Source organism: Solanum pennellii, chromosome 4 (assembly GCF_001406875.1).
Source record: "Solanum pennellii chromosome 4, SPENNV200".
Lineage (NCBI taxonomy): Eukaryota > Viridiplantae > Streptophyta > Magnoliopsida > Solanales > Solanaceae > Solanum > Solanum pennellii.
Window position 1 is genome coordinate 64,542,669 of NC_028640.1, and position 10,453 is coordinate 64,553,121.

Genomic DNA, 10,453 nt, shown 5'->3' on the forward strand with positions numbered 1-10,453 from the left:
ACTATCAGTTGCTTCTTTTGATGATTACTGAGATTTCTTAGAAAAATGGAGGAATTTCAATTTAACAAGGAAATGTTTTAATTAATTGAGGTGAAAGAATATGACCAAAAAGAATATGACCAAAATCGCGAAAGAAAGGAGAGAATGTGGGTAAAAATTGTGATAGAAAAGTGGACAATGAAGTTTTTATTCTTCTTTTAAATTAAGTCAAATGTGGGGCCAAGTTGAGAAATAAAAGGAAGGTAATTCAATTATATTAGGATACATTTATTTGTTCACATATTGAATTTTGTCATTTTTAATAATTATTTTAAACTATAGATATTTTTAATAATTATGTTAGGAATATTGAATTCTTAGCTAATTTTTGGAAAATTTCATATATAGCAAACAAATTTTGTGAAATAACATTCCATGGGTAAGTTTAGTTTGTCATGTAGTTTTAAATTGTATAAAACGATCTTTTTTTTTTTGTTTTTAATATATACAATATTTTACTTTTGTCCGTGAATGGTAAAAATAGTGCTAAATGCGGTAACAACAATTTACATAATCCCATAATTTAAGCTAAAAGTTAAATATTTTCCCAAAAAAGAATATATAGCGACCGGAAGATAATACCAATTTTTTTCTCGCACGACTGAAGCAACATATTTATATGAAAATTGTATATATGACACTCGTGCTTGTTTCATAAAAATAGCGTGATGCATTTTTTTCAAATTTTTGGTGTAGTCTGTTTGTACATATAATTGTGTAATGTTTGTATATTTCATCATGTTCTTATATTTTTTTGTATATATCTATAAAATGTATAAGTTACTATAGTTTTTTATATTTATATTTGTATATGTGCATATGTAAAGTACTGTTTTTATTTAAAAAAAATTATTGATTAAACTGATTGTATGAAATTCATATGTCAGTTACTCAGTTGTATGTATGGTAATGGTGAATGATTCGATAAAATGATGTTGCTGAAATTTGTTTGTATACAAAGGTGGTGTACTGTCTATATACAAAAGAGTGTGTTGTAGTCTATATATATAACTCTTTAATGTTTGTATATAATATCATGTTCATATCTTGTGTTTGTACATAAATCTAATTTTCCATATAAAAACGAAGATAAACAATATATATATATATATATATATATATATTATTTTATACAAACTAAAAAATTGTACAAATAAACTATTTTTTTATTTGAAATTATGCAATTGTCTCAATTAATATTGTATATAACTATTAGTATACAACCAACATTATACATTAACTTCAAATAATTTGTATATAACTAATAGAATATACAAATTATATCATACAATTGTGATTTAGGCATGAAATCGTACTTATAATTCAAGTAACTTTTGTATAATTAACCAAATATATAAATAAGTAATTAAGCAACTTTTGTATAACTAGCCAAATATACAAACAATAAAATAGGAAAAAGCTGGACAACGTGAAATATTTGATATACATATGTCTATATACAAATATGATTTAATCAGAATATTTTTTGTATATTTACACATACGTAACGATATATATAATATCTATCTAGAATTTTTTTTTAAGATAACACATGATGTTCCTGATGTTCTTCAGGTTTATCCAGATCTGATGAAGCAAATTCAATGTCCTCTAAATCACTGTTTACGATTTTCTCATATTTCCTCCTTCAACAATTTTAATGTCGCTAGCCTTCTCAATGTTGATGACTTCTCGAATTTCAATTGGGTTATTTTTTTTCTTAGATCTCAATTCTTCGATAGATTTTTCAACTTGAACTTGTTTAGCTTTTGCCACATATTCTGCATTGACCCCAAAATCTTTAGTTAATCCAATTGAAAACGATGGTGGATTGTCCACGACTTTGACAAAGAATGACGTACATCTAGTAATCCTCACAGATGGAGAGGAATCATCCATATTGTTGTTACTCTGATAAGGAGAAAAAAATTCTTAGAAAAAAATATCAAAAAACTAACAAACATTACATATACAATTTTTGAAAATGGAAAGAATAGATTCAGCCATGATTTTGGCGGTAACCTGCGAAAAGTGGAAACACAATTGAGGGGAGGATGTGGAATTTGAAATTCAACTTGAAGCGGAAGAATGATTTTAGGAGAAGATATGGATTAAGATAGGAGAGATAAAAAAATTTTGTATTAAATTTTATATTTACTGAACTTCAGTAATTATTACAAAAATTTGAAACTATATTTACTGTCACTAAATAAATCAAACTATACCATTATTAACTAATAACTAAGGATGTTTGTCATCTCATGTAATTTTTCCTTTTTATTTTGTTGTCTCCACACCTTCTTTCCCGAGATTTAGTTTTACATTTTTAAAAACATATTATTTATATATTTAAATGCATAAGGTGCATTATAGACCTCAAATCAGGGGCGGATTCATATGTAATGGTGGGGGTGCACGTGCACCGGCTAACTTCAGAAAAAATTACGTATATATATATATATATATATATATATATATAGAGAGAGAGAGAGAGAGAGAGAGAGAGAGAGAGAGAGAAACTGGTAGAGAAACAATATCACCCTTGATAACCATTGAACTACTTTTGGTCTGTTGGTAGAAGTAGAGAAATACCACCTTGAAAACCTAGGTTTGATCCAAGCAACAACACTCTTTTTTTTGATTTTTTTTATTACGAAATTTCGCTTCGCTTATGCTTGAATATTATTGGTGCACCCAGACTTCTTAAATCGTGAGTTCGCTTCTGCCTCAAATTAGTTAATAAACAAACACAAAATGCATCAAAAAGACATTAGTTGATAACGAACACAAAGTGCATGTAGAAATCAAGAACAATTGCAAACAAACATGAAACAATCTAATTCACACCAATTTTTAATACTCAATAGCAACTACAAGCATAAAAGTTCATTTGCCAAAACTTTCACAAACAAATCACTTTTTAACCCCCTTCAAAAGAAAAATAGATCAGGAACAACGTAAATGAATAGAAAAAAAACAGAGAGATATTCAGCGAGGAAAGAAGAAAAAACTTGTAGAAATTAAGAGAAATTTAAGAAAATTAAAGATTTGTCCTTCCCAATTCCCATTTCTAAATAAGAGTAATAATATGCGTTTCGTAAGTGTTCTTTTTTTGTTGTTTGGTTTTACTTTGGGAGTATGTTTTAAAAATTTGTAAATAGTATAGTAAATAGTAAATCACTATAGCCTAAATTAGTTGCTATAAATTCTTCATCTACTCTCTCCTTCTCTTTAATACAAATCCATTAAGCAATTTGTAAATCTATTAACTTCAAAAGACATATTTTTAAATTTTAATTAATTTTATCAAGTTATTAATAATTAGAAACACAAATTATAACTTTTTTTATTGGTATTCTGATAATTAAATTTTGAATAACGTATATTTATTCATAAAAAAGATAATTGATTAATAAAAACATAATTAACTTTTAATAGGTTACTTAACTCATTCATAGAAGTTTGAAACTTGTGGGATGTTTGAAGTATAAAAAATTGATACTGTCAAAATTGAAAATCACTTGAAATTTTCATATTAATTGTGTAGGTAGAGTCATGAAATATTTTTATCTAAATTAATATATATGATTATCATTTCTTAAATTTAGTGAAGTTGAAATTATTTACCAAAGTAATTAATAGTATTAATTACTACTAATACCAATAAATACTACTTTTGTGCTTGCATTGATTTTTTTCCTCATAAATTTATTTAATTTGTAATTTAAAAAATGAGATAAAAAGACAATATTTTTTATTGAATAGTAAGTGTCAAGAAAGATCATTTTATGAATGGAAGGCTGACAGAGCGAGACATTTTATGAAGGGTGTGCAAAATTTTAAGAAATAACCAACAAAGAATTTAATGAGTGGATTTATATTCATCTTGCTCAACCTAGTTATTTTACCATATAAATAATTCGTTTTTTTTATCAAATACAATTTGTCTAATTCTTTTATGTTGAATTTGAGATCTCAATTATAAAAAGAAAATTCTTCAATTTTCGTTGCGTTTAGTTATAAAAATGCATGGTAAATTTTATAAATTGACATAATCGTTTTAAAATAAATGATTCAAGATTTTTACTGAACACATATTGCATCTTCAAGAAAAAATAACACCAATTTATAGTCTTTACTTGAATCAAAAGTTATTTTCAATCTCTGATTTTGTTACTTAATTTAAATGGATGTTAGGTGTCTCATTTTTCGATAGAGAATGTGCGAAATCATGATGAAAAAAAATTCAAATCTTCGTTAATTCTCTTGACTCACTTTTAAAATCATGAAAGAAATTTACCTACATTTTTTTTAAAAAAAAATGTTAATTCAAACCTTCCATATAACCTACTAATTAGGAGAGAATGGAAAATAAAGTGATATATATAGGTACACATGAGAAATCTAGAAGAAATAAATTTTAACTTTCATTGATGATGGTCTCACAATTAACTTGACTTGATGATAAGAAGTACAAGAAAATTCACCATTGAAAAGAATTTTTAGATTCTTTAATGGATATCCAATTGAATCTCTATAATCTATCTCATTATTATAAATCCAAGATGCCCCAAATGATCAGAATATCAAAATTAGCAAACTTCTGATATACTATAGAATTAGGGAACTTTTCAGTAACATATGTATGTCCAAAGACATTCTTGGTGATATCACGTCCGCGATTAAAGGTTAGAGACCCTTTTCACACATAGCATGGTGGGCATACACCACATTCAATAGAAAGAATAGATTTGTATTTTTAGCATTATTCAAAAGTTTTCATTTCTCATAAATGGAATACAATCATTTGAGCATGCATATCAATTTTTTTATGATAGCTTAGTACTCCATTCCACATTTATGTGCATCTATCAAAGTTCTAATATTCGTGAAAGGAAGACAATCATCTGAGAATATCAAATTATGATAGCTTAGTACCTCATTCAATATTCATGTGGATCATTAGACCACTTGTCCTCTTTCAGACATGCACTACTACTACATTCACTTTTAGGGAATAAAGCGATTTCAATGAGACGTGTTTCATGACTAGTTTTCACCAAAAAAATTACTATTTAGTCGTAGCCATCATTATATCATCAATATGGTGCATGTATTAAAATTCAAACTCAATGTCTTATCCATAAAAACATCTGAGACCATGAATCGGTGAGACATAAATCCAATATGTTATCATCATGATGCACCGAGACTTTAACCTGATGTCTTACCCCTTTTTAATGGTATAACTTAAATCCATCATCTTAACGTCAATCAATAACATAATAGACCAAAGTTCAATAAAATCTAATTCTTGAGCCTTTAAACTATCTATTACTATCATCAGTTATTAACTTTAACATGGATAAATAATGTGCATCTTGTATTGAATAAATAGGTTTTAAAATGGGTTAAGACCTTCCATATATCATAAAATACTTTAGCATGAAAATCTTTATCGAAGCATAACAATTTCATCCCTTTCTCTATATATGCATAAAAAATGGTCCTCAAATTACACATCTTGCTTATGCTGATGATATAGTTATTTTTAGTAGCGGCAATACTAATTCAGTTAAGGGTGTGTTTTGTATGAAGGAAAATTTTTTCCTGGAATACATGTAGATATTTGACTTATTTTTTCATGTTTGATTGGTGAGTAGAAAATTTTTCTCGAAAAATATTAGTGTTTGATTTTTGAATGAAAAAGTTTTTGAGAAATATCTTTTACTTTTTATAAGAGTAGAAAATAATTTTTGAAGTTGATTTTTTCTTTAAAAAACAAGATTAAATTTTTTTTTGTGGTGGTGCTTTGNGGGTAAGGGTGATAAAATGAAAGGGCCAGTTACACCACAAGTAACACCATTGACTACTCCAAAAAGTAATGGAAGCAGAGCAACAACATCAGGGAAGAGTACATGGGCAGATATGGTAGAGGAAGAGATATCTAAAGTGAAATCTATATAAAGGCCAAGTGAAGGAGTGACATGGAGTAGAATTGTAGGGACAACATCGCAGATAGAAGGACTGGATCTGAATGGGGAAGTAAACCCTAATCTCAATGTTAAGATAACAAGTGAGGATATACAAGAGGAAGTGAAATATTGGGAAACAACTGTGGTTTGTTATGCATTAGGATTGAACCCACCATCAATAGTTATGGAGGGATATTTTAGGAGAATCTAAAAAAATTTGGGGATAGATAAAGTAGCTCAGATAAATAGGGGGGTGTTTATGGTGCTATTCAACAATGCTGAGAATAGGGGAATAGCAATGGAAGAAGGTGTGCAAATGTTCGACAAAAAGCCAGTTATAGTGAAACCATGGAAATCGGATATAAAGGTAACAAAAGAGAAGGTGGAAAAAGTATCAATTTGGGTGAGATTGGTAGGGTTAAATATAAAATATTGGGGAAAGAATGCTCTAACAAAGATAGCAGGGTTGATAGGACATCCACTGAAAGCAGACAGAGCAACAACACGAAAAGATAGATTAACGTTTGCAAGAGTATTGATAGAGATGCCTCTGAATAAGGAATATCCATAAGTAATAATGTTTGAGAATGAAATAAGGAAGGTAGTGCATCAGCAGGTTGAATATGAATGGAAATCGATTTTATGCACGAAATGTAAGACTTTTGGGCATGATATAAGTGAGTGAAGAAAACAATTAAAGGAGAATGAGAAGCAACACAAAGGAGAATAAGTGAGAAATGGAGAAGGACCACAAAGGGCTGATAAAGTGGAGGAAATAAGAAATGCCAGGCAATCTATTAGAATAGAGATACAAAGGGGGAAGACTCAAATAATGGAAACTGAGATAACTAACTCTTTCAATGTGTTGGGGGAGATAGGGCAAGGAAGTAAGGAGATAAGAACAGGGAATAATGAGATAGGAAATGAGCAAAGGAAGGAGAAGGATGGGGAGACCCCAACCTGAATGGATAGAATATGGTTCTGGAACTCTAGGGGATTAAATAGAGTTGATAAACAAAAGTAAATGCAGGTTTTCCTGTATACCTCAAAAAGCAGCTTGTTTGGTTTCCTGGAGACTAGGATTAAGAGAGTGAAAGCAAGTAATGCGGCTCTTAATCTATGTAGGAAATGATCGTTTACAACTAATCTAGCAGCTCACTATTGGGGGAGAATTTGAATATTGTGGAAGCCAGAGATATACAATGTGGATGTGAAGTTAGTAACATGACAAGTAATTCACAGTAAAGTAGAACATAGGGGAACGAGAAGGGTATTTGATATTACAATGGTATGTGGTTTCAATGACCAAGCAATGAGAAGAACATTATGGAGGGACATAAAAGGGTTAAGAGGGAGCATCAATGGGGCTTGGGCTATAATGGGAGATTTTAATTGCATGTTGAATATGGATGAAAGGATAGGACGACCTTTTGAAATGGCAGAAATAAGAGAATTTCGACAATGTGTGGAGGAATGTGAAGTTCAGGACCTCAAATCAGTCTCATTCTTTACATGGAATAATAAACAAAGAGGGGAAGACATAGTTTGGAGTAAAATAGACAAGGCACTAGTTAATAGTGATTGGATGACCAAATTACCAGCGTCTGAAGCACACTTTATGCATGAAGAAAATATGATCATTGTCCTACAATCATATGCTGGGAAGAGGGGTGTATAAATGGGAAGAAGAAATTCAGGTACTTTAATATGTGGAGAATGGCACCAAAATATAAAGAAAAGGCGATAGCTAGCTGGGGGAAAAATAGGAGGAAGGAATGTGTTTCAACTAGTGGGGAAACTAAATAGGTTGAAAAAGGTGTTACTGAGTATAAACAGGGAAAATTTTGGAGACATAGAGGGTAAGGCTGAAGAGGCAAAGGAGGAACTAAGGGAATGTCAGATGAAATTGAGCAGAGATCCAACAGATAACAAGTTGATTAAACTGGAAATATCAAAACAATATGGAAAACTAAAAGGGTCCAGGGATCAATTCTTGAAACAAAAAAAAAATACAGTGGATACAAGAAGGTGATCAAAATACAAAATTCTATCACAACTACATAAAGGCAAGAAGGAACACCAACAGAATTTTTGGAGTAAAGGATAAGCATGGTGAAAGGAAAGAAGGCATGTGTGCAGGGAGATAATTATGAAAGGATCACTGGTTAATAAGGAACAACGAGAACAACTAGCAGCAAAGTTCACAGAGAAGGAGGTAAAGGAAGCTATGTGCAGCATTGATGGGAACAAGTCGCCAGGACCAGATGAATATGGGAGTCAATTATTCAAAGATAATTCGGAGATTGTCGGTAAAGATGTGGTGAAGGGAGTGATGGAGTTCTTTAGGACTAAAAAGATGCTTACTGGGATGAATGATACAACAATTACATTGATACCTAAAGGAAGTCATGCTGAATCGGTGGGGATTACAGACCAATATCATGTTGCAATACTATATACAAGACAATTTCAAAAATGTTATGTAATAGACTGAGGAAAGTGCTGCAAGTGATAATATCGAGCAATCAAAGTGCTTTTGTGGCGGGTAGATCAATAGTGCAAAATGTTTTAATCTGTCAAGACTTGGTAAGATTATATAATAGAAAGAATACTACAAGGAGTTGCTTGATAAAAATTGACCTAAGAAAGGCATATGACAGTGTTGAATGGGGTTTTGTGGAAGAATGTTACATTATCTTAATTTCCCACATGTGTTTATAAAATGAACAATGGAATATGTGGAAACAACAAGATATAACATTGCAATAAATGGGGGAATGTTTGGAAGCATAGAAGGACAAAGGGGGCTGAGGCAAGGGGATCCAATATCGCCCTTATTGTTTTTAATATGTATGGAATATTTCAGCAGGATCATGATTTGGGTGTCGGAAGAAAAAGGTTTTCAGTATCACACAAAATGCAAAGGAATGAAGCTGAATCACTTATGTTTTGCAGATGATATGCTAATTTTTAGTAAAGGGGACTGCCAATCGGTATTGCTGATGTTGAGAGAAATGAAATTATTTTCGGGGGCTTCAGGATTAACAAATAATGCAGCTAAGTCAAACATATTTTCAGCAAACATGGAACAACAAGAATTGAATGATCTCTCTGAGGTGTCTGGATATGTAAAAGGAAAGATACCTTTTAGATATTTGGGTGTACCAGTTTAAGCAAAAAGATTATCGCCAGGAGATTATGAGGTACTAGTTGAGAGAATGGCAAGTAGAGTGAGAACATGGGGGTGAAGAAATATGTCATATGCAGGCAGAGTGTAATTGGTTAACTCAGTTTTGATGCATATGCACTCATATTGGGCAACGATATTTATATTGCCTAAAAAAGTATTGAAGGATATCACAACAATTTGCAGGAACTATATATGGAGAGGTAAAGCAACAACAAACAGACCACCTTTGCCGAAACGAGAAGGTGGTCTGGGGATAAATGACTGTGTGAAATGAAACCAGGCAGCAATTGCAAAAATATGTTGGAATGTGGCAGAAAAGGAAGACAATTTATGGGTAAAATGGGTCAATAACATATTTATAATGAACGAGGGATGGTGGCAATATAGGCCAAGCAATGACACATGCTGGTACTGGAAGAAAATATGTACCATAAAAGAAAAATTCAAACAGGGTGTACATGGAAATTGTTGGTTAAAAGAATCAGGGAAGTATAGTATTAGAAGTGGGTACAAATGGCTAAGTGGGGCAGGGTCAGAATGGCCATGGTAGAGGGGAGTGTGGAGTAGAACTACTATACCTAAGCATGGATTTATAAACTGGATTGCAATGCATGGAAGGTTGTTGACAAGGGTGAGGCTGACAAAGATGAAACATGAACAAGAAACTAGTTGTTTATTCTGTGGACAGCATGAGGAGACAACAGAGCATCAATTTTTTGAATGCGTTTATGCACAAAAAATGTCTGCTGGAAATACAACAATGGTTAGGGGTAACAATGCAAAAGACAAATCTGCAAAGGATATGGGGGAGATTGGCAAGAAGTGCAAAAGGCAAGATAAAAAGAGCTTTCCTATGGGCAGTGCTGACAGCAGTGATTTATGGGATTTGGAAAGCAAAAAAGATAAAGCATTGTGGCAGGAAAGAGTACCTCAGCCACACATGATCATATGAGAAGTTAAAGAAGGATGCAAATACAGAATACTAGAAGTAGTGAATAGGAAAAAGAAGTGTAAAGAGAAAAAATGGATTGAACAGATACACAAAAAATAGAGAGTGGTATGTGGACATTAACGATAGGATTTTAAGTTTGTTTTTTTGTTTTTTTATTTCTTTTCTGGATTTGTATTTCTGATTTCCTGTTATGTGTAAGTAAGCATAGAAGAGGGCATAGATTGTAATAGAGGGAGATTGGGGTTTTATGAATGAAATGTGTTTGTTCGACAAAAAAAAGAAGTTGAAAATATTTTT